Here is an 18316-nt window from a genome sequence, read left to right on the forward strand (position 1 = left end):
CTCCGTACGCCGTCCGCGACGTGCACAAAGGCGAGGGACGACGCAAACAAAGCGAGTCCGATCATAACAGCACTAAATCACCGGATCCCATCAGAACTCCGAAGTTAAGCGTGCTTGGGCGAGAGTAGTACTAGGATGGGTGACCCCCTGGGAAGTCCTCGTGTTGCAGTCCTTTTTGCGCCCCGAGCGACCAAAACCCCTCCCGTCGACCTCCGAGGCGATGGTTTTGGGCCTCAGAATTTGCCGTGACCGCTACGCAGTCAGTCTCGTGGGGCTCGGAGAGAGGTTTCCGGAATGGGGTCGCAATAGCGATTCCGAGTTCGTTCGACAAAGTCACGATGGTTTCGGCGCGCGCTTGCCGTGTCCGGTAATGGCGATTCCGAGATCCGACAATGGCGATTCCGAGATCGTTCGACAGGTTTAGAGGCTCCGTACGCCGTCCGCGACGTGCACAAAGGCGAGGGACGACGCAAACAACGCGAGTGCGATCATACCAGCCCTAAAGCACCGGATCCCATCGGAACTCCGAAGTTAAGCGTGCTTGGGCGAGAGTAGTACTAGGATGGGTGACCCCCTGGGAAGTCCTCGTGTTGCACTCCTTTTTGCGCCCCGAGCGACCAAAACCCCTCCCGTCGACCTCCGAGGCGATGGTTTTGGGCCTCGGAATTTGCCGTGACCGCTACGCAGTCAGTCTCGTGGGGCTCGGAGAGAGGTTTCCGGAATGGGGTCGCAATAGCGATTCCGAGTTCGTTCGACAAAGTCACGATGGTTTCGGCGCGCGCTTGCCGTGTCCGGTAATGGCGATTCCGAGATCCGACAATGGCGATTCCGAGATCGTTCGACAGGTTTAGAGGCTCCGTACGCCGTCCGCGACGTGCACAAAGGCGAGGGACGACGCAAACAAAGCGAGTGCGATCATACCAGCTCTAAAGCACCGGATCCCATCTGAACTCCGAAGTTAAGCGTGCTTGGGCGAGAGTAGTACTAGGATGGGTGACCCCCTGGGAAGTCCTCGTGTTGCACTCCTTTTTGCGCACCGAGCGACCAAAACCCCTCCCGTCGACCTCCGAGGCGATGGTTTTGGGCCTCGGAATTTGCCGTGACCGCTACGCAGTCAGTCTCGTGGGGCTCGGAGAGAGGTTTCCGGAATGGGGTCGCAATAGCGATTCCGAGTTCGTTCGACAAAGTCACGATGGTTTCGGCGCGCGCTTGCCGGGTCCGGTAATGGCGATTCCGAGATCCGACAATGGCGATTCCGAGATCGTTCGACAGGTTTAGAGGCTCCGTACGCCGTCCGCGACGTGCACAAAGGCGAGGGACGACGCAAACAAAGCGAGTGCGATCATACCAGCACTAAAGCACCGGATCCCATCAGAACTCCGAAGTCAAGCGTGCTTGGGCGAGAGTAGTACTAGGATGGGTGACCCCCTGGGAAGTCCTCGTGTTGCACTCCTTTTTGCGCCCCGAGCGACCAAAACCCCTCCCGTCGACCTCCGAGGCGATGGTTTTGGGCCTCGGAATTTGCCGTGACCGCTACGCAGTCAGTCTCGTGGGGCTCGGAGAGAGGTTTCCGGAATGGGGTCGCAATAGCGATTCCGAGTTCGTTCGACAAAGTCACGATGGTTTCAGCGCGCGCTTGCCGTGTCCGGTAATGGCGATTCCGAGATCCGACAATGGCGATTCCGAGATCGTTCGACTGGTTTAGAGGCTCCGTACGCCGTCCGCGACGTGCACAAAGGCGAGGGACGACGCAAACAAAGCGAGTGCGATCATACCAGCACTAAATCACCGGATCCCATCAGAACTCCGAAGTTAAGCGTGCTTGGGGGAGAGTAGTACTAGGATGGGTGACCCCCTGGGAAGTCCTCGTGTTGCACTCCTTTTTGCGCCCCGAGCGACCAAAACCCCTCCCGTCGACCTCCGAGGCGATGGTTTTGGGCCTCGGAATTTGCCGTGACCGCTACGCAGTCAGTCTCGTGGGGCTCGGAGAGAGGTTTCCGGAATGGGGTCGCAATAGCGATTCCGAGTTCGTTCGACAAAGTCACGATGGTTTCGGCGCGCGCTTGCCGTGTCCGGTAATGGCGATTCCGAGATCCGACAATGGCGATTCCGAGATCGTTCGACAGGTTTAGAGGCTCCGTACGCCGTCCGCGACGTGCACAAAGGCGAGGGACGACGCAAACAAAGCGAGTGCGATCATACCAGCTCTAAAGCACCGGATCCCATCTGAACTCCGAAGTTAAGCGTGCTTGGGCGAGAGTAGTACTAGGATGGGTGACCCCCTGGGAAGTCCTCGTGTTGCACTCCTTTTTGCGCCCCGAGCGACCAAAACCCCTCCCGTCGACCTCCGAGGCGATGGTTTTGGGCCTCGGAATTTGCCGTGACCGCTACGCAGTCAGTCTCGTGGGGCTCGGAGAGAGGTTTCCGGAATGGGGTCGCAATAGCGATTCCGAGTTCGTTCGACAAAGTCACGATGGTTTCGGCGCGCGCTTGCCGTGTCCGGTAATGGCGATTCCGAGATCCGACAATGGCGATTCCGAGATCGTTCGACAGGTTTAGAGGCTCCGTATGCCGTCCGCGACGTGCACAAAGGCGAGGGACGACGCAAACAAAGCGAGTGCGATCATACCAGCTCTAAAGCACCGGATCCCATCTGAACTCCGAAGTTAAGCGTGCTTGGGCGAGAGTAGTACTAGGATGGGTGACCCCCTGGGAAGTCCTCGTGTTGCACTCCTTTTTGCGCACCGAGCGACCAAAACCCCTCCCGTCGACCTCCGAGGCGATGGTTTTGGGCCTCGGAATTTGCCGTGACCGCTACGCAGTCAGTCTCGTGGGGCTCGGAGAGAGGTTTCCGGAATGGGGTCGCAATAGCGATTCCGAGTTCGTTCGACAAAGTCACGATGGTTTCGGCGCGCGCTTGCCGGGTCCGGTAATGGCGATTCCGAGATCCGACAATGGCGATTCCGAGATCGTTCGACAGGTTTAGAGGCTCCGTACGCCGTCCGCGACGTGCACAAAGGCGAGGGACGACGCAAACAAAGCGAGTGCGATCATACCAGCACTAAAGCACCGGATCCCATCAGAACTCCGAAGTCAAGCGTGCTTGGGCGAGAGTAGTACTAGGATGGGTGACCCCCTGGGAAGTCCTCGTGTTGCACTCCTTTTTGCGCCCCGAGCGACCAAAACCCCTCCCGTCGACCTCCGAGGCGATGGTTTTGGGCCTCGGAATTTGCCGTGACCGCTACGCAGTCAGTCTCGTGGGGCTCGGAGAGAGGTTTCCGGAATGGGGTCGCAATAGCGATTCCGAGTTCGTTCGACAAAGTCACGATGGTTTCGGCGCGCGCTTGCCGTGTCCGGTAATGGCGATTCCGAGATCCGACAATGGCGATTCCGAGATCGTTCGACAGGTTTAGAGGCTCCGTACGCCGTCCGCGACGTGCACAAAGGCGAGGGACGACGCAAACAAAGCGAGTGCGATCATACCAGCTCTAAAGCACCGGATCCCATCTGAACTCCGAAGTTAAGCGTGCTTGGGCGAGAGTAGTACTAGGATGGGTGACCCCCTGGGAAGTCCTCGTGTTGCACTCCTTTTTGCGCACCGAGCGACCAAAACCCCTCCCGTCGACCTCCGAGGCGATGGTTTTGGGCCTCGGAATTTGCCGTGACCGCTACGCAGTCAGTCTCGTGGGGCTCGGAGAGAGGTTTCCGGAATGGGGTCGCAATAGCGATTCCGAGTTCGTTCGACAAAGTCACGATGGTTTCGGCGCGCGCTTGCCGGGTCCGGTAATGGCGATTCCGAGATCCGACAATGGCGATTCCGAGATCGTTCGACAGGTTTAGAGGCTCCGTACGCCGTCCGCGACGTGCACAAAGGCGAGGGACGACGCAAACAAAGCGAGTGCGATCATACCAGCACTAAAGCACCGGATCCCATCAGAACTCCGAAGTCAAGCGTGCTTGGGCGAGAGTAGTACTAGGATGGGTGACCCCCTGGGAAGTCCTCGTGTTGCACTCCTTTTTGCGCCCCGAGCGACCAAAACCCCTCCCGTCGACCTCCGAGGCGATGGTTTTGGGCCTCGGAATTTGCCGTGACCGCTACGCAGTCAGTCTCGTGGGGCTCGGAGAGAGGTTTCCGGAATGGGGTCGCAATAGCGATTCCGAGTTCGTTCGACAAAGTCACGATGGTTTCAGCGCGCGCTTGCCGTGTCCGGTAATGGCGATTCCGAGATCCGACAATGGCGATTCCGAGATCGTTCGACTGGTTTAGAGGCTCCGTACGCCGTCCGCGACGTGCACAAAGGCGAGGGACGACGCAAACAAAGCGAGTGCGATCATACCAGCACTAAATCACCGGATCCCATCAGAACTCCGAAGTTAAGCGTGCTTGGGGGAGAGTAGTACTAGGATGGGTGACCCCCTGGGAAGTCCTCGTGTTGCACTCCTTTTTGCGCCCCGAGCGACCAAAACCCCTCCCGTCGACCTCCGAGGCGATGGTTTTGGGCCTCGGAATTTGCCGTGACCGCTACGCAGTCAGTCTCGTGGGGCTCGGAGAGAGGTTTCCGGAATGGGGTCGCAATAGCGATTCCGAGTTCGTTCGACAAAGTCACGATGGTTTCGGCGCGCGCTTGCCGTGTCCGGTAATGGCGATTCCGAGATCCGACAATGGCGATTCCGAGATCGTTCGACAGGTTTAGAGGCTCCGTACGCCGTCCGCGACGTGCACAAAGGCGAGGGACGACGCAAACAAAGCGAGTGCGATCATACCAGCTCTAAAGCACCGGATCCCATCTGAACTCCGAAGTTAAGCGTGCTTGGGCGAGAGTAGTACTAGGATGGGTGACCCCCTGGGAAGTCCTCGTGTTGCACTACTTTTTGCGCACCGAGCGACCAAAACCCCTCCCGTCGACCTCCGAGGCGATGGTTTTGGGCCTCGGAATTTGCCGTGACCGCTACGCAGTCAGTCTCGTGGGGCTCGGAGAGAGGTTTCCGGAATGGGGTCGCAATAGCGATTCCGAGTTCGTTCGACAAAGTCACGATGGTTTCGGCGCGCGCTTGCCGGGTCCGGTAATGGCGATTCCGAGATCCGACAATGGCGATTCCGAGATCGTTCGACAGGTTTAGAGGCTCCATACGCCGTCCGCGACGTGCACAAAGGCGAGGGACGACGCAAACAAAGCGAGTGCGATCATACCAGCACTAAAGCACCGGATCCCATCGGAACTCCGAAGTTAAGCGTGCTTGGGCGAGAGTAGTACTAGGATGGGTGACCCCCTGGGAAGTCCTCGTGTTGCACTCCTTTTTGCGCCCCGAGCGACCAAAACCCCTCCCGTCGACCTCCGAGGCGATGGTTTTGGGCCTCGGAATTTGCCGTGACCGCTACGCAGTCAGTCTCGTGGGGCTCGGAGAGAGGTTTCCGGAATGGGGTCGCAATAGCGATTCCGAGTTCGTTCGACAAAGTCACGATGGTTTCGGCGCGCGCTTGCCGGGTCCGGTAATGGCGATTCCGAGATCCGACAATGGCGATTCCGAGATCGTTCGACAGGTTTAGAGGCTCCGTACGCCGTCCGCGACGTGCACAAAGGCGAGGGACGACGCAAACAAAGCGAGTGCGATCATACCAGCACTAAAGCACCGGATCCCATCAGAACTCCGAAGTCAAGCGTGCTTGGGCGAGAGTAGTACTAGGATGGGTGACCCCCTGGGAAGTCCTCGTGTTGCACTCCTTTTTGCTCCCCGAGCGACCAAAACCCCTCCCGTCGACCTCCGAGGCGATGGTTTTGGGCCTCGGAATTTGCCGTGACCGCTACGCAGTCAGTCTCGTGGGGCTCGGAGAGAGGTTTCCGGAATGGGGTCGCAATAGCGATTCCGAGTTCGTTCGACAAAGTCACGATGGTTTCAGCGCGCGCTTGCCGTGTCCGGTAATGGCGATTCCGAGATCCGACAATGGCGATTCCGAGATCGTTCGACTGGTTTAGAGGCTCCGTACGCCGTCCGCGACGTGCACAAAGGCGAGGGACGACGCAAACAAAGCGAGTGCGATCATACCAGCTCTAAAGCACCGGATCCCATCTGAACTCCGAAGTTAAGCGTGCTTGGGCGAGAGTAGTACTAGGATGGGTGACCCCCTGGGAAGTCCTCGTGTTGCACTCCTTTTTGCGCACCGAGCGACCAAAACCCCTCCCGTCGACCTCCGAGGCGATGGTTTTGGGCCTCGGAATTTGCCGTGACCGCTACGCAGTCAGTCTCGTGGGGCTCGGAGAGAGGTTTCCGGAATGGGGTCGCAATAGCGATTCCGAGTTCGTTCGACAAAGTCACGATGGTTTCGGCGCGCGCTTGCCGGGTCCGGTAATGGCGATTCCGAGATCCGACAATGGCGATTCCGAGATCGTTCGACAGGTTTAGAGGCTCCGTACGACGTCCGCGACGTGCACAAAGGCGAGGGACGACGCAAACAAAGCGAGTGCGATCATACCAGCACTAAAGCACCGGATCCCATCAGAACTCCGAAGTCAAGCGTGCTTGGGCGAGAGTAGTACTAGGATGGGTGACCCCCTGGGAAGTCCTCGTGTTGCACTCCTTTTTGCGCCCCGAGCGACCAAAACCCCTCCCGTCGACCTCCGAGGCGATGGTTTTGGGCCTCGGAATTTGCCGTGACCGCTACGCAGTCAGTCTCGTGGGGCTCGGAGAGAGGTTTCCGGAATGGGGTCGCAATAGCGATTCCGAGTTCGTTCGACAAAGTCACGATGGTTTCAGCGCGCGCTTGCCGTGTCCGGTAATGGCGATTCCGAGATCCGACAATGGCGATTCCCAGATCGTTCGACTGGTTTAGAGGCTCCGTACGCCGTCCGCGACGTGCACAAAGGCGAGGGACGACGCAAACAAAGCGAGTGCGATCATACCAGCACTAAATCACCGGATCCCATCAGAACTCCGAAGTTAAGCGTGCTTGGGGGAGAGTAGTACTAGGATGGGTGACCCCCTGGGAAGTCCTCGTGTTGCACTCCTTTTTGCGCCCCGAGCGACCAAAACCCCTCCCGTCGACCTCCGAGGCGATGGTTTTGGGCCTCGGAATTTGCCGTGACCGCTACGCAGTCAGTCTCGTGGGGCTCGGAGAGAGGTTTCCGGAATGGGGTCGCAATAGCGATTCCGAGTTCGTTCGACAAAGTCACGATGGTTTCGGCGCGCGCTTGCCGGGTCCGGTAATGGCGATTCCGAGATCTGACAATGGCGATTCCTAGATCGTTCGACAGGTTTAGAGGCTCCGTACGCCGTCCGCGACGTGCACAAAGGCGAGGGACGACGCAAACAAAGCGAGTGCGATCATACCAGCACTAAAGCACCGGATCCCATCAGAACTCCGAAGTCAAGCGTGCTTGGGCGAGAGTAGTACTAGGATGGGTGACCCCCTGGGAAGTCCTCGTGTTGCACTCCTTTTTGCGCCCCGAGCGACCAAAACCCCTCCCGTCGACCTCCGAGGCGATGGTTTTGGGCCTCGGAATTTGCCGTGACCGCTACGCAGTCAGTCTCGTGGGGCTCGGAGAGAGGTTTCCGGAATGGGGTCGCAATAGCGATTCCGAGTTCGTTCGACAAAGTCACGATGGTTTCGGCGCGCGCTTGCCGTGTCCGGTAATGGCGATTCCGAGATCCGACAATGGCGATTCCGAGATCGTTCGACTGGTTTAGAGGCTCCGTACGCCGTCCGCGACGTGCACAAAGGCGAGGGACGACGCAAACAAAGCGAGTGCGATCATACCAGCACAAAATCACCGGATCCCATCAGAACTCCGAAGTTAAGCGTGCTTGGGCGAGAGTAGTACTAGGATGGGTGACCCCCTGGGAAGTCCTCGTGTTGCACTCCTTTTTGCGCCCCGAGCGACCAAAACCCCTCCCGTCGACCTCCGAGGCGATGGTTTTGGGCCTCGGAATTTGCCGTGACCGCTACGCAGTCAGTCTCGTGGGGCTCGGAGAGAGGTTTCCGGAATGGGGTCGCAATAGCGATTCCGAGTTCGTTCGACAAAGTCACGATGGTTTCGGCGCGCGCTTGCCGTGTCCGGTAATGGCGATTCCGAGATCCGACAATGGCGATTCCGAGATCGTTCGACAGGTTTAGAGGCTCCGTACGCCGTCCGCGACGTGCACAAAGGCGAGGGACGACGCAAACAACGCGAGTGCGATCATACCAGCCCTAAAGCACCGGATCCCATCGGAACTCCGAAGTTAAGCGTGCTTGGGCGAGAGTAGTACTAGGATGGGTGACCCCCTGGGAAGTCCTCGTGTTGCACTCCTTTTTGCGCCCCGAGCGACCAAAACCCCTCCCGTCGACCTCCGAGGCGATGGTTTTGGGCCTCGGAATTTGCCGTGACCGCTACGCAGTCAGTCTCGTGGGGCTCGGAGAGAGGTTTCCGGAATGGGGTCGCAATAGCGATTCCGAGTTCGTTCGACAAAGTCACGATGGTTTCGGCGCGCGCTTGCCGTGTCCGGTAATGGCGATTCCGAGATCCGACAATGGCGATTCCGAGATCGTTCGAGAGGTTTAGAGGCTCCGTACGCCATCCGCGACGTGCACAAAGGCGAGGGACGACGCAAACAAAGCGAGTGCGATCATACCAGCACTAAAGCACCGGATCCCATCAGAACTCCGAAGTTAAGCGTGCTTGGGCGAGAGTAGTACTAGAATGGGTGACCCCCTGGGAAGTCCTCGTGTTGCACTCCTTTTTGCGCCCCGAGCGACCAAAACCCCTCCCATCGACCTCCGAGGCGATGGTTTTGGGCCTCGGAATTTGCCGTGACCGCTACGCAGTCAGTCTCGTGGGGCTCGGAGAGAGGTTTCCGGAATGGGGTCACAATAGCGATTCCGAGTTCGTTCGACAAAGTCCCGATGGTTTCGGCGCGCGCTTGCCGTGTCCGGTAATGGCGATTCCGAGATCCGACAATGGCAATTCCGAGATCGTTCGACAGGTTTAGAGGCTCCGTACGCCGTCCGCGAAGTGCACAAAGGCGTGGGACGACACAAACAAAGCGAGTGCGATCATACCAGCACTAAAGCACCGGATCCCACAAGAACTCCGAAGTTAAGCGTGCTTGGACTAGAGTAGTACTAGGATGGGTGACCCCCTGGGAAGTCCTCGTGTTGCACTCCTTTTTGCGCCCCGAGCGACCAAAACCCCTCGCGTCGACCTCCGAGGCGATGGTTTTGGGCCTCGGAATTTGCCGTGACCGCTACGCAGTCAGTCTCGTGGGGCTCGGAGAGAGGTTTCCGGAATGGGGTCGCAATAGCGATTCCGAGTTCGTTCGACAAAGTCCCGATGGTTTCGGCGCGCGCTTGCCGTGTCCGGTAATGGCGATTCCGAGATCCGACAATGGCGATTCCGAGATCGTTCGACAGGTTTAGAGGCTCCGTACGCCGTCCGCGACGTGCACAAAGGCGAGGGACGACGCAAACAAAGCGAGTGCGATCATACCAGCCCTAAAGCCCCGGATCCCATCAGAACTCCGAAGTCAAGCGTGCTTGGGCGAGAGTAGTACTAGGATGGGTGACCCCCTGGGAAGTCCTCGTGTTGCACTCCTTTTTGCGCCCCGAGCGACCAAAACCCCTCCCGTCGACCTCCGAGGCGATGGTTTTGGGCCTCGGAATTTGCCGTGACCGCTACGCAGTCAGTCTCGTGGGGCTCGGAGAGAGGTTTCCGGAATGGGGTCGCAATAGCGATTCCGAGTTCGTTCGACAAAGTCACGATGGTTTCGGCGCGCGCTTGCCGTGTCCGGTAATGGCGATTCCGAGATCGTTCGACAGGTTTAGAGGCTCCGTACGCCGTCCGCGACGTGCACAAAGGCGAGGGACGACGCAAACAAAGCGAGTGCGATCATACCAGCCCTAAAGCACCGGATCCCATCAGAACTCCGAAGTTAAGCGTGCTTGGGCGACAGTAGTACTAGGATGGGTGACCCCCTGGGAAGTCCTCGTGTTGCACTCCTTTTTGCGCCCCGAGCGACCAAAACCCCTCCCGTCGACCTCCGAGGCGATGGTTTTGGGCCTCGGAATTTGCCGTGACCGCTACGCTGTCAGTCTCGTGGGGCTCGGAGAGAGGTTTCCGGAATGGGGTCGCAATAGCGATTCCGAGTTCGTTCGACAAAGTCACGATGGTTTCGGCGCGCGCTTGCCGGGTCCGGTAATGGCGATTCCGAGATCCGACAATGGCGATTCCTAGATCGTTCGACAGGTTTAGAGGCTCCGTACGCCGTCCGCGACGTGCACAAAGGCGAGGGACGACGCAAACAAAGCGAGTGCGATCATACCAGCACTAAAGCACCGGATCCCATCAGAACTCCGAAGTCAAGCGTGCTTGGGCGAGAGTAGTACTAGGATGGGTGACCCCCTGGGAAGTCCTCGTGTTGCACTCCTTTTTGCGCCCCGAGCGACCAAAACCCCTCCCGTCGACCTCCGAGGCGATGGTTTTGGGCCTCGGAATTTGCCGTGACCGCTACGCAGTCAGTCTCGTGGGGCTCGGAGAGAGGTTTCCGGAATGGGGTCGCAATAGCGATTCCGAGTTCGTTCGACAAAGTCACGATGGTTTCGGCGCGCGCTTGCCGTGTCCGGTAATGGCGATTCCGAGATCCGACAATGGCGATTCCGAGATCATTCGACAGGTTTAGAGGCTCCGTACGCCGTCCGCGACGTGCACAAAGGCGAGGGACGACGCAAACAAAAGCGAGTGCGATCATACCAGCTCTAAAGCACCGGATCCCATCAGAACTCCGAAGTTAAGCGTGCTTGGGCGAGAGTAGTACTAGGATGGGTGACCCCCTGGGAAGTCCTCGTGTTGCACTCCTTTTTGCGCACCGAGCGACCAAAACCCCTCCCGTCGACCTCCGAGGCGATGGTTTTGGGCCTCGGAATTTGCCGTGACCGCTACGTAGTCAGTCTCGTGGGGCTCGGAGAGAGGTTTCCGGAATGGGGTCGCAATAGCGATTCCGAGTTCGTTCGACAAAGTCACGATGGTTTCGGCGCGCGCTTGCCGTGTCCGGTAATGGCGATTCCGAGATCCGACAATGGCGATTCCGAGATCGTTCGACAGGTTTAGAGGCTCCGTACGCCGTCCGCGACGTGCACAAAGGCGAGGGACGACGCAAACAAAGCGAGTGCGATCATACCAGCCCTAAAGCACCGGATCCCATCAGAACTCCGAAGTTAAGCGTGCTTGGGCGAGAGTAGTACTAGGATGGGTGACCCCCTGGGGAGTCCTCGTCTTGCACTCCTTTTTGCGCCCCGAGCGACCAAAACCCCTCCCGTCGACCTCCGAGGCGATGGTTTTGGGCCTCGGAATTTGCCGTGACCGCTACGCAGTCAGTCTCGTGGGGCTCGGAGAGAGGTTTCCGGAATGGGGTCGCAATAGCGATTCCGAGTTCGTTCGACAAAGTCACGATGGTTTCGGCGCGCGCTTGCCGGGTCCGGTAATGGCGATTCCGAGATCCGACAATGGCGATTCCTAGATCGTTCGACAGGTTTAGAGGCTCCGTACGCCGTCCGCGACGTGCACAAAGGCGAGGGACGACGCAAACAAAGCGAGTGCGATCATACCAGCACTAAAGCACCGGATCCCATCAGAACTCCGAAGTCAAGCGTGCTTGGGCGAGAGTAGTACTAGGATGGGTGACCCCCTGGGAAGTCCTCGTGTTGCACTCCTTTTTGCGCCCCGAGCGACCAAAACCCCTCCCGTCGACCTCCGAGGCGATGGTTTTGGGCCTCGGAATTTGCCGTGACCGCTACGCAGTCAGTCTCGTGGGGCTCGGAGAGAGGTTTCCGGAATGGGGTCGCAATAGCGATTCCGAGTTCGTTCGACAAAGTCACGATGGTTTCGGCGCGCGCTTGCCGTGTCCGGTAATGGCGATTCCGAGATCCGACAATGGCGATTCCGAGATCGTTCGACAGGTTTAGAGGCTCCGTACGCCGTCCGCGACGTGCACAAAGGCGAGGGACGACGCAAACAAAGCGAGTGCGATCATACCAGCCCTAAAGCACCGGATCCCATCAGAACTCCGAAGTTAAGCGTGCTTGGGCGAGAGTAGTACTAGGATGGGTGACCCCCTGGGAAGTCCTCGTGTTGCACTCCTTTTTGCGCCCCGAGCGACCAAAACCCCTCCCGTCGACCTCCGAGGCGATGGTTTTGGGCCTCGGAATTTGCCGTGACCGCTACGCAGTCAGTCTCGTGGGGCTCGGAGAGAGGTTTCCGGAATGGGGTCGCAATAGCGATTCCGAGTTCGTTCGACAAAGTCACGATGGTTTCGGCGCGCGCTTGCCGTGTCCGGTAATGGCGATTCCGAGATCCGACAATGGCGATTCCGAGATCGTTCGACAGGTTTAGAGGCTCCGTACGCCGTCCGCGACGTGCACAAAGGCGAGGGACGACGCAAACAAAGCGAGTGCGATCATACCAGCCCTAAAGCACCGGATCCCATCAGAACTCCGAAGTTAAGCGTGCTTGGGCGAGAGTAGTACTAGGATGGGTGACCCCCTGGGAAGTCCTCGTGTTGCACTCCTTTTTGCGCCCCGAGCGACCAAAACCCCTCCCGTCGACCTCCGAGGCGATGGTTTTGGGCCTCGGAATTTGCCGTGACCGCTACGCAGTCAGTCTCGTGGGGCTCGGAGAGAGGTTTCCGGAATGGGGTCGCAATAGCGATTCCGAGTTCGTTCGACAAAGTCACGATGGTTTCGGCGCGCGCTTGCCGTGTCCGGTAATGGCGATTCCGAGATCCGACAATGGCGATTCCGAGATCGTTCGACAGGTTTAGAGGCTCCGTACGCCGTCCGCGACGTGCACAAAGGCGAGGGACGACGCAAACAAAGCGAGTGCGATCATACCAGCCCTAAAGCACCGGATCCCATCAGAACTCCGAAGTTAAGCGTGCTTGGGCGAGAGTAGTACTAGGATGGGTGACCCCCTGGGAAGTCCTCGTGTTGCACTCCTTTTTGCGCCCCGAGCGACCAAAACCCCTCCCGTCGACCTCCGAGGCGATGGTTTTGGGCCTCGGAATTTGCCGTGACCGCTACGCAGTCAGTCTCGTGGGGCTCGGAGAGAGGTTTCCGGAATGGGGTCGCAATAGCGATTCCGAGTTCGTTCGACAAAGTCACGATGGTTTCGGCGCGCGCTTGCCGTGTCCGGTAATGGCGATTCCGAGATCCGACAATGGCGATTCCGAGATCGTTCGACAGGTTTAGAGGCTCCGTACGCCGTCCGCGACGTGCACAAAGGCGAGGGACGACGCAAACAAAGCGAGTGCGATCATACCAGCCCTAAAGCACCGGATCCCATCAGAACTCCGAAGTTAAGCGTGCTTGGGCGACAGTAGTACTAGGATGGGTGACCCCCTGGGAAGTCCTCGTGTTGCACTCCTTTTTGCGCCCCGAGCGACCAAAACCCCTCCCGTCGACCTCCGAGGCGATGGTTTTGGGCCTCGGAATTTGCCGTGACCGCTACGCAGTCAGTCTCGTGGGGCTCGGAGAGAGGTTTCCGGAATGGGGTCGCAATAGCGATTCCGAGTTCGTTCGACAAAGTCACGATGGTTTCGGCGCGCGCTTGCCGTGTCCGGTAATGGCGATTCCGAGATCCGACAATGGCGATTCCGAGATCGTTCGACAGGTTTAGAGGCTCCGTACGCCGTCCGCGACGTGCACAAAGGCGAGGGACGACGCAAACAAAGCGAGTGCGATCATACCAGCCCTAAAGCACCGGATCCCATCAGAACTCCGAAGTTAAGCGTGCTTGGGCGAGAGTAGTACTAGGATGGGTGACCCCCTGGGAAGTCCTCGTGTTGCACTCCTTTTTGCGCCCCGAGCGACCAAAACCCCTCCCGTCGACCTCCGAGGCGATGGTTTTGGGCCTCGGAATTTGCCGTGACCGCTACGCAGTCAGTCTCGTGGGGCTCGGAGAGAGGTTTCCGGAATGGGGTCGCAATAGCGATTCCGAGTTCGTTCGACAAAGTCACGATGGTTTCGGCGCGCGCTTGCCGTGTCCGGTAATGGCGATTCCGAGATCCGACAATGGCGATTCCGAGATCGTTCGACAGGTTTAGAGGCTCCGTACGCCGTCCGCGACGTGCACAAAGGCGAGGGACGACGCAAACAAAGCGAGTGCGATCATACCAGCCCTAAAGCACCGGATCCCATCAGAACTCCGAAGTTAAGCGTGCTTGGGCGAGAGTAGTACTAGGATGGGTGACCCCCTGGGAAGTCCTCGTGTTGCACTCCTTTTTGCGCCCCGAGCGACCAAAACCCCTCCCGTCGACCTCCGAGGCGATGGTTTTGGGCCTCGGAATTTGCCGTGACCGCTACGCAGTCAGTCTCGTGGGGCTCGGAGAGAGGTTTCCGGAATGGGGTCGCAATAGCGATTCCGAGTTCGTTCGACAAAGTCACGATGGTTTCGGCGCGCGCTTGCCGTGTCCGGTAATGGCGATTCCGAGATCCGACAATGGCGATTCCGAGATCGTTCGACAGGTTTAGAGGCTCCGTACGCCGTCCGCGACGTGCACAAAGGCGAGGGACGACGCAAACAAAGCGAGTGCGATCATACCAGCCCTAAAGCACCGGATCCCATCAGAACTCCGAAGTTAAGCGTGCTTGGGCGAGAGTAGTACTAGGATGGGTGACCCCCTGGGAAGTCCTCGTGTTGCACTCCTTTTTGCGCCCCGAGCGACCAAAACCCCTCCCGTCGACCTCCGAGGCGATGGTTTTGGGCCTCGGAATTTGCCGTGACCGCTACGCAGTCAGTCTCGTGGGGCTCGGAGAGAGGTTTCCGGAATGGGGTCGCAATAGCGATTCCGAGTTCGTTCGACAAAGTCACGATGGTTTCGGCGCGCGCTTGCCGTGTCCGGTAATGGCGATTCCGAGATCCGACAATGGCGATTCCGAGATCGTTCGACAGGTTTAGAGGCTCCGTACGCCGTCCGCGACGTGCACAAAGGCGAGGGACGACGCAAACAAAGCGAGTGCGATCATACCAGCCCTAAAGCACCGGATCCCATCAGAACTCCGAAGTTAAGCGTGCTTGGGCGAGAGTAGTACTAGGATGGGTGACCCCCTGGGAAGTCCTCGTGTTGCACTCCTTTTTGCGCCCCGAGCGACCAAAACCCCTCCCGTCGACCTCCGAGGCGATGGTTTTGGGCCTCGGAATTTGCCGTGACCGCTACGCAGTCAGTCTCGTGGGGCTCGGAGAGAGGTTTCCGGAATGGGGTCGCAATAGCGATTCCGAGTTCGTTCGACAAAGTCACGATGGTTTCGGCGCGCGCTTGCCGTGTCCGGTAATGGCGATTCCGAGATCCGACAATGGCGATTCCGAGATCGTTCGACAGGTTTAGAGGCTCCGTACGCCGTCCGCGACGTGCACAAAGGCGAGGGACGACGCAAACAAAGCGAGTGCGATCATACCAGCCCTAAAGCACCGGATCCCATCAGAACTCCGAAGTTAAGCGTGCTTGGGCGAGAGTAGTACTAGGATGGGTGACCCCCTGGGAAGTCCTCGTGTTGCACTCCTTTTTGCGCCCCGAGCGACCAAAACCCCTCCCGTCGACCTCCGAGGCGATGGTTTTGGGCCTCGGAATTTGCCGTGACCGCTACGCAGTCAGTCTCGTGGGGCTCGGAGAGAGGTTTCCGGAATGGGGTCGCAATAGCGATTCCGAGTTCGTTCGACAAAGTCACGATGGTTTCGGCGCGCGCTTGCCGTGTCCGGTAATGGCGATTCCGAGATCCGACAATGGCGATTCCGAGATCGTTCGACAGGTTTAGAGGCTCCGTACGCCGTCCGCGACGTGCACAAAGGCGAGGGACGACGCAAACAAAGCGAGTGCGATCATACCAGCCCTAAAGCACCGGATCCCATCAGAACTCCGAAGTTAAGCGTGCTTGGGCGAGAGTAGTACTAGGATGGGTGACCCCCTGGGAAGTCCTCGTGTTGCACTCCTTTTTGCGCCCCGAGCGACCAAAACCCCTCCCGTCGACCTCCGAGGCGATGGTTTTGGGCCTCGGAATTTGCCGTGACCGCTACGCAGTCAGTCTCGTGGGGCTCGGAGAGAGGTTTCCGGAATGGGGTCGCAATAGCGATTCCGAGTTCGTTCGACAAAGTCACGATGGTTTCGGCGCGCGCTTGCCGTGTCCGGTAATGGCGATTCCGAGATCCGACAATGGCGATTCCGAGATCGTTCGACAGGTTTAGAGGCTCCGTACGCCGTCCGCGACGTGCACAAAGGCGAGGGACGACGCAAACAAAGCGAGTGCGATCATACCAGCCCTAAAGCACCGGATCCCATCAGAACTCCGAAGTTAAGCGTGCTTGGGCGAGAGTAGTACTAGGATGGGTGACCCCCTGGGAAGTCCTCGTGTTGCACTCCTTTTTGCGCCCCGAGCGACCAAAACCCCTCCCGTCGACCTCCGAGGCGATGGTTTTGGGCCTCGGAATTTGCCGTGACCGCTACGCAGTCAGTCTCGTGGGGCTCGGAGAGAGGTTTCCGGAATGGGGTCGCAATAGCGATTCCGAGTTCGTTCGACAAAGTCACGATGGTTTCGGCGCGCGCTTGCCGTGTCCGGTAATGGCGATTCCGAGATCCGACAATGGCGATTCCGAGATCGTTCGACAGGTTTAGAGGCTCCGTACGCCGTCCGCGACGTGCACAAAGGCGAGGGACGACGCAAACAAAGCGAGTGCGATCATACCAGCCCTAAAGCACCGGATCCCATCAGAACTCCGAAGTTAAGCGTGCTTGGGCGAGAGTAGTACTAGGATGGGTGACCCCCTGGGAAGTCCTCGTGTTGCACTCCTTTTTGCGCCCCGAGCGACCAAAACCCCTCCCGTCGACCTCCGAGGCGATGGTTTTGGGCCTCGGAATTTGCCGTGACCGCTACGCAGTCAGTCTCGTGGGGCTCGGAGAGAGGTTTCCGGAATGGGGTCGCAATAGCGATTCCGAGTTCGTTCGACAAAGTCACGATGGTTTCGGCGCGCGCTTGCCGTGTCCGGTAATGGCGATTCCGAGATCCGACAATGGCGATTCCGAGATCGTTCGACAGGTTTAGAGGCTCCGTACGCCGTCCGCGACGTGCACAAAGGCGAGGGACGACGCAAACAAAGCGAGTGCGATCATACCAGCCCTAAAGCACCGGATCCCATCAGAACTCCGAAGTTAAGCGTGCTTGGGCGAGAGTAGTACTAGGATGGGTGACCCCCTGGGAAGTCCTCGTGTTGCACTCCTTTTTGCGCCCCGAGCGACCAAAACCCCTCCCGTCGACCTCCGAGGCGATGGTTTTGGGCCTCGGAATTTGCCGTGACCGCTACGCAGTCAGTCTCGTGGGGCTCGGAGAGAGGTTTCCGGAATGGGGTCGCAATAGCGATTCCGAGTTCGTTCGACAAAGTCACGATGGTTTCGGCGCGCGCTTGCCGTGTCCGGTAATGGCGATTCCGAGATCCGACAATGGCGATTCCGAGATCGTTCGACAGGTTTAGAGGCTCCGTACGCCGTCCGCGACGTGCACAAAGGCGAGGGACGACGCAAACAAAGCGAGTGCGATCATACCAGCCCTAAAGCACCGGATCCCATCAGAACTCCGAAGTTAAGCGTGCTTGGGCGAGAGTAGTACTAGGATGGGTGACCCCCTGGGAAGTCCTCGTGTTGCACTCCTTTTTGCGCCCCGAGCGACCAAAACCCCTCCCGTCGACCTCCGAGGCGATGGTTTTGGGCCTCGGAATTTGCCGTGACCGCTACGCAGTCAGTCTCGTGGGGCTCGGAGAGAGGTTTCCGGAATGGGGTCGCAATAGCGATTCCGAGTTCGTTCGACAAAGTCACGATGGTTTCGGCGCGCGCTTGCCGTGTCCGGTAATGGCGATTCCGAGATCCGACAATGGCGATTCCGAGATCGTTCGACAGGTTTAGAGGCTCCGTACGCCGTCCGCGACGTGCACAAAGGCGAGGGACGACGCAAACAAAGCGAGTGCGATCATACCAGCCCTAAAGCACCGGATCCCATCAGAACTCCGAAGTTAAGCGTGCTTGGGCGAGAGTAGTACTAGGATGGGTGACCCCCTGGGAAGTCCTCGTGTTGCACTCCTTTTTGCGCCCCGAGCGACCAAAACCCCTCCCGTCGACCTCCGAGGCGATGGTTTTGGGCCTCGGAATTTGCCGTGACCGCTACGCAGTCAGTCTCGTGGGGCTCGGAGAGAGGTTTCCGGAATGGGGTCGCAATAGCGATTCCGAGTTCGTTCGACAAAGTCACGATGGTTTCGGCGCGCGCTTGCCGTGTCCGGTAATGGCGATTCCGAGATCCGACAATGGCGATTCC

The 18316-nt window shown here is 58.6% G+C and overlaps 43 non-coding genes across 43 annotated transcripts; all 43 read left to right on the forward strand.

The window, feature by feature from the left end:
- The first annotated feature begins 53 nt into the window (after positions 1–53).
- Positions 54–172, forward strand: LOC135647640 (5S ribosomal RNA). The gene has a single exon (XR_010500374.1). It is a non-coding gene; the product is annotated as a 5S ribosomal RNA (ribosomal RNA).
- Positions 173–480: 308 nt separating this feature from the next.
- On the forward strand, positions 481–599 carry LOC135647130 (5S ribosomal RNA). The gene has a single exon (XR_010499873.1). It is a non-coding gene; the product is annotated as a 5S ribosomal RNA (ribosomal RNA).
- Positions 600–907: 308 nt separating this feature from the next.
- Positions 908–1026, forward strand: LOC135646387 (5S ribosomal RNA). Its single transcript, XR_010499140.1, has one exon. It is a non-coding gene; the product is annotated as a 5S ribosomal RNA (ribosomal RNA).
- A 308-nt stretch (positions 1027–1334) lies between these two features.
- LOC135648134 (5S ribosomal RNA) lies at positions 1335–1453 on the forward strand. Its single transcript, XR_010500824.1, has one exon. It is a non-coding gene; the product is annotated as a 5S ribosomal RNA (ribosomal RNA).
- A 308-nt stretch (positions 1454–1761) lies between these two features.
- Positions 1762–1880, forward strand: LOC135647347 (5S ribosomal RNA). Its single transcript, XR_010500087.1, has one exon. It is a non-coding gene; the product is annotated as a 5S ribosomal RNA (ribosomal RNA).
- A 308-nt stretch (positions 1881–2188) lies between these two features.
- Positions 2189–2307, forward strand: LOC135646388 (5S ribosomal RNA). The gene has a single exon (XR_010499141.1). It is a non-coding gene; the product is annotated as a 5S ribosomal RNA (ribosomal RNA).
- A 308-nt stretch (positions 2308–2615) lies between these two features.
- LOC135646389 (5S ribosomal RNA) lies at positions 2616–2734 on the forward strand. Its single transcript, XR_010499142.1, has one exon. It is a non-coding gene; the product is annotated as a 5S ribosomal RNA (ribosomal RNA).
- A 308-nt stretch (positions 2735–3042) lies between these two features.
- On the forward strand, positions 3043–3161 carry LOC135648135 (5S ribosomal RNA). Its single transcript, XR_010500825.1, has one exon. It is a non-coding gene; the product is annotated as a 5S ribosomal RNA (ribosomal RNA).
- A 308-nt stretch (positions 3162–3469) lies between these two features.
- Positions 3470–3588, forward strand: LOC135646390 (5S ribosomal RNA). Its single transcript, XR_010499143.1, has one exon. It is a non-coding gene; the product is annotated as a 5S ribosomal RNA (ribosomal RNA).
- Positions 3589–3896: 308 nt separating this feature from the next.
- On the forward strand, positions 3897–4015 carry LOC135648136 (5S ribosomal RNA). Its single transcript, XR_010500826.1, has one exon. It is a non-coding gene; the product is annotated as a 5S ribosomal RNA (ribosomal RNA).
- Positions 4016–4323: 308 nt separating this feature from the next.
- On the forward strand, positions 4324–4442 carry LOC135647348 (5S ribosomal RNA). Its single transcript, XR_010500088.1, has one exon. It is a non-coding gene; the product is annotated as a 5S ribosomal RNA (ribosomal RNA).
- A 308-nt stretch (positions 4443–4750) lies between these two features.
- LOC135647184 (5S ribosomal RNA) lies at positions 4751–4869 on the forward strand. Its single transcript, XR_010499925.1, has one exon. It is a non-coding gene; the product is annotated as a 5S ribosomal RNA (ribosomal RNA).
- Positions 4870–5177: 308 nt separating this feature from the next.
- LOC135648123 (5S ribosomal RNA) lies at positions 5178–5296 on the forward strand. The gene has a single exon (XR_010500813.1). It is a non-coding gene; the product is annotated as a 5S ribosomal RNA (ribosomal RNA).
- A 308-nt stretch (positions 5297–5604) lies between these two features.
- Positions 5605–5723, forward strand: LOC135648138 (5S ribosomal RNA). Its single transcript, XR_010500828.1, has one exon. It is a non-coding gene; the product is annotated as a 5S ribosomal RNA (ribosomal RNA).
- A 308-nt stretch (positions 5724–6031) lies between these two features.
- On the forward strand, positions 6032–6150 carry LOC135646391 (5S ribosomal RNA). The gene has a single exon (XR_010499144.1). It is a non-coding gene; the product is annotated as a 5S ribosomal RNA (ribosomal RNA).
- Positions 6151–6458: 308 nt separating this feature from the next.
- Positions 6459–6577, forward strand: LOC135648139 (5S ribosomal RNA). The gene has a single exon (XR_010500829.1). It is a non-coding gene; the product is annotated as a 5S ribosomal RNA (ribosomal RNA).
- A 308-nt stretch (positions 6578–6885) lies between these two features.
- LOC135647350 (5S ribosomal RNA) lies at positions 6886–7004 on the forward strand. Its single transcript, XR_010500090.1, has one exon. It is a non-coding gene; the product is annotated as a 5S ribosomal RNA (ribosomal RNA).
- A 308-nt stretch (positions 7005–7312) lies between these two features.
- On the forward strand, positions 7313–7431 carry LOC135648140 (5S ribosomal RNA). Its single transcript, XR_010500830.1, has one exon. It is a non-coding gene; the product is annotated as a 5S ribosomal RNA (ribosomal RNA).
- A 308-nt stretch (positions 7432–7739) lies between these two features.
- On the forward strand, positions 7740–7858 carry LOC135646455 (5S ribosomal RNA). The gene has a single exon (XR_010499205.1). It is a non-coding gene; the product is annotated as a 5S ribosomal RNA (ribosomal RNA).
- A 308-nt stretch (positions 7859–8166) lies between these two features.
- On the forward strand, positions 8167–8285 carry LOC135647131 (5S ribosomal RNA). Its single transcript, XR_010499874.1, has one exon. It is a non-coding gene; the product is annotated as a 5S ribosomal RNA (ribosomal RNA).
- A 308-nt stretch (positions 8286–8593) lies between these two features.
- On the forward strand, positions 8594–8712 carry LOC135648115 (5S ribosomal RNA). The gene has a single exon (XR_010500805.1). It is a non-coding gene; the product is annotated as a 5S ribosomal RNA (ribosomal RNA).
- A 308-nt stretch (positions 8713–9020) lies between these two features.
- LOC135647519 (5S ribosomal RNA) lies at positions 9021–9139 on the forward strand. Its single transcript, XR_010500256.1, has one exon. It is a non-coding gene; the product is annotated as a 5S ribosomal RNA (ribosomal RNA).
- Positions 9140–9447: 308 nt separating this feature from the next.
- On the forward strand, positions 9448–9566 carry LOC135647393 (5S ribosomal RNA). The gene has a single exon (XR_010500132.1). It is a non-coding gene; the product is annotated as a 5S ribosomal RNA (ribosomal RNA).
- A 286-nt stretch (positions 9567–9852) lies between these two features.
- On the forward strand, positions 9853–9971 carry LOC135647446 (5S ribosomal RNA). Its single transcript, XR_010500183.1, has one exon. It is a non-coding gene; the product is annotated as a 5S ribosomal RNA (ribosomal RNA).
- Positions 9972–10279: 308 nt separating this feature from the next.
- On the forward strand, positions 10280–10398 carry LOC135648141 (5S ribosomal RNA). Its single transcript, XR_010500831.1, has one exon. It is a non-coding gene; the product is annotated as a 5S ribosomal RNA (ribosomal RNA).
- Positions 10399–10707: 309 nt separating this feature from the next.
- On the forward strand, positions 10708–10826 carry LOC135646354 (5S ribosomal RNA). The gene has a single exon (XR_010499108.1). It is a non-coding gene; the product is annotated as a 5S ribosomal RNA (ribosomal RNA).
- Positions 10827–11134: 308 nt separating this feature from the next.
- Positions 11135–11253, forward strand: LOC135647516 (5S ribosomal RNA). Its single transcript, XR_010500253.1, has one exon. It is a non-coding gene; the product is annotated as a 5S ribosomal RNA (ribosomal RNA).
- Positions 11254–11561: 308 nt separating this feature from the next.
- LOC135648142 (5S ribosomal RNA) lies at positions 11562–11680 on the forward strand. The gene has a single exon (XR_010500832.1). It is a non-coding gene; the product is annotated as a 5S ribosomal RNA (ribosomal RNA).
- A 308-nt stretch (positions 11681–11988) lies between these two features.
- On the forward strand, positions 11989–12107 carry LOC135646479 (5S ribosomal RNA). The gene has a single exon (XR_010499227.1). It is a non-coding gene; the product is annotated as a 5S ribosomal RNA (ribosomal RNA).
- Positions 12108–12415: 308 nt separating this feature from the next.
- Positions 12416–12534, forward strand: LOC135646480 (5S ribosomal RNA). Its single transcript, XR_010499228.1, has one exon. It is a non-coding gene; the product is annotated as a 5S ribosomal RNA (ribosomal RNA).
- A 308-nt stretch (positions 12535–12842) lies between these two features.
- LOC135646481 (5S ribosomal RNA) lies at positions 12843–12961 on the forward strand. The gene has a single exon (XR_010499229.1). It is a non-coding gene; the product is annotated as a 5S ribosomal RNA (ribosomal RNA).
- A 308-nt stretch (positions 12962–13269) lies between these two features.
- LOC135647447 (5S ribosomal RNA) lies at positions 13270–13388 on the forward strand. Its single transcript, XR_010500184.1, has one exon. It is a non-coding gene; the product is annotated as a 5S ribosomal RNA (ribosomal RNA).
- A 308-nt stretch (positions 13389–13696) lies between these two features.
- On the forward strand, positions 13697–13815 carry LOC135646482 (5S ribosomal RNA). The gene has a single exon (XR_010499230.1). It is a non-coding gene; the product is annotated as a 5S ribosomal RNA (ribosomal RNA).
- A 308-nt stretch (positions 13816–14123) lies between these two features.
- LOC135646483 (5S ribosomal RNA) lies at positions 14124–14242 on the forward strand. The gene has a single exon (XR_010499231.1). It is a non-coding gene; the product is annotated as a 5S ribosomal RNA (ribosomal RNA).
- A 308-nt stretch (positions 14243–14550) lies between these two features.
- Positions 14551–14669, forward strand: LOC135646484 (5S ribosomal RNA). Its single transcript, XR_010499232.1, has one exon. It is a non-coding gene; the product is annotated as a 5S ribosomal RNA (ribosomal RNA).
- A 308-nt stretch (positions 14670–14977) lies between these two features.
- Positions 14978–15096, forward strand: LOC135646485 (5S ribosomal RNA). The gene has a single exon (XR_010499233.1). It is a non-coding gene; the product is annotated as a 5S ribosomal RNA (ribosomal RNA).
- Positions 15097–15404: 308 nt separating this feature from the next.
- LOC135646486 (5S ribosomal RNA) lies at positions 15405–15523 on the forward strand. Its single transcript, XR_010499234.1, has one exon. It is a non-coding gene; the product is annotated as a 5S ribosomal RNA (ribosomal RNA).
- A 308-nt stretch (positions 15524–15831) lies between these two features.
- Positions 15832–15950, forward strand: LOC135646487 (5S ribosomal RNA). Its single transcript, XR_010499235.1, has one exon. It is a non-coding gene; the product is annotated as a 5S ribosomal RNA (ribosomal RNA).
- Positions 15951–16258: 308 nt separating this feature from the next.
- LOC135646489 (5S ribosomal RNA) lies at positions 16259–16377 on the forward strand. The gene has a single exon (XR_010499237.1). It is a non-coding gene; the product is annotated as a 5S ribosomal RNA (ribosomal RNA).
- A 308-nt stretch (positions 16378–16685) lies between these two features.
- On the forward strand, positions 16686–16804 carry LOC135646490 (5S ribosomal RNA). Its single transcript, XR_010499238.1, has one exon. It is a non-coding gene; the product is annotated as a 5S ribosomal RNA (ribosomal RNA).
- Positions 16805–17112: 308 nt separating this feature from the next.
- On the forward strand, positions 17113–17231 carry LOC135646491 (5S ribosomal RNA). The gene has a single exon (XR_010499239.1). It is a non-coding gene; the product is annotated as a 5S ribosomal RNA (ribosomal RNA).
- Positions 17232–17539: 308 nt separating this feature from the next.
- Positions 17540–17658, forward strand: LOC135646493 (5S ribosomal RNA). Its single transcript, XR_010499240.1, has one exon. It is a non-coding gene; the product is annotated as a 5S ribosomal RNA (ribosomal RNA).
- Positions 17659–17966: 308 nt separating this feature from the next.
- LOC135646494 (5S ribosomal RNA) lies at positions 17967–18085 on the forward strand. Its single transcript, XR_010499241.1, has one exon. It is a non-coding gene; the product is annotated as a 5S ribosomal RNA (ribosomal RNA).
- The last annotated feature ends 231 nt before the right edge of the window (positions 18086–18316 follow it).

This window comes from Musa acuminata, chromosome BXJ3-8 (assembly GCF_036884655.1).
Source record: "Musa acuminata AAA Group cultivar baxijiao chromosome BXJ3-8, Cavendish_Baxijiao_AAA, whole genome shotgun sequence".
Taxonomy (NCBI): domain Eukaryota; kingdom Viridiplantae; phylum Streptophyta; class Magnoliopsida; order Zingiberales; family Musaceae; genus Musa; species Musa acuminata.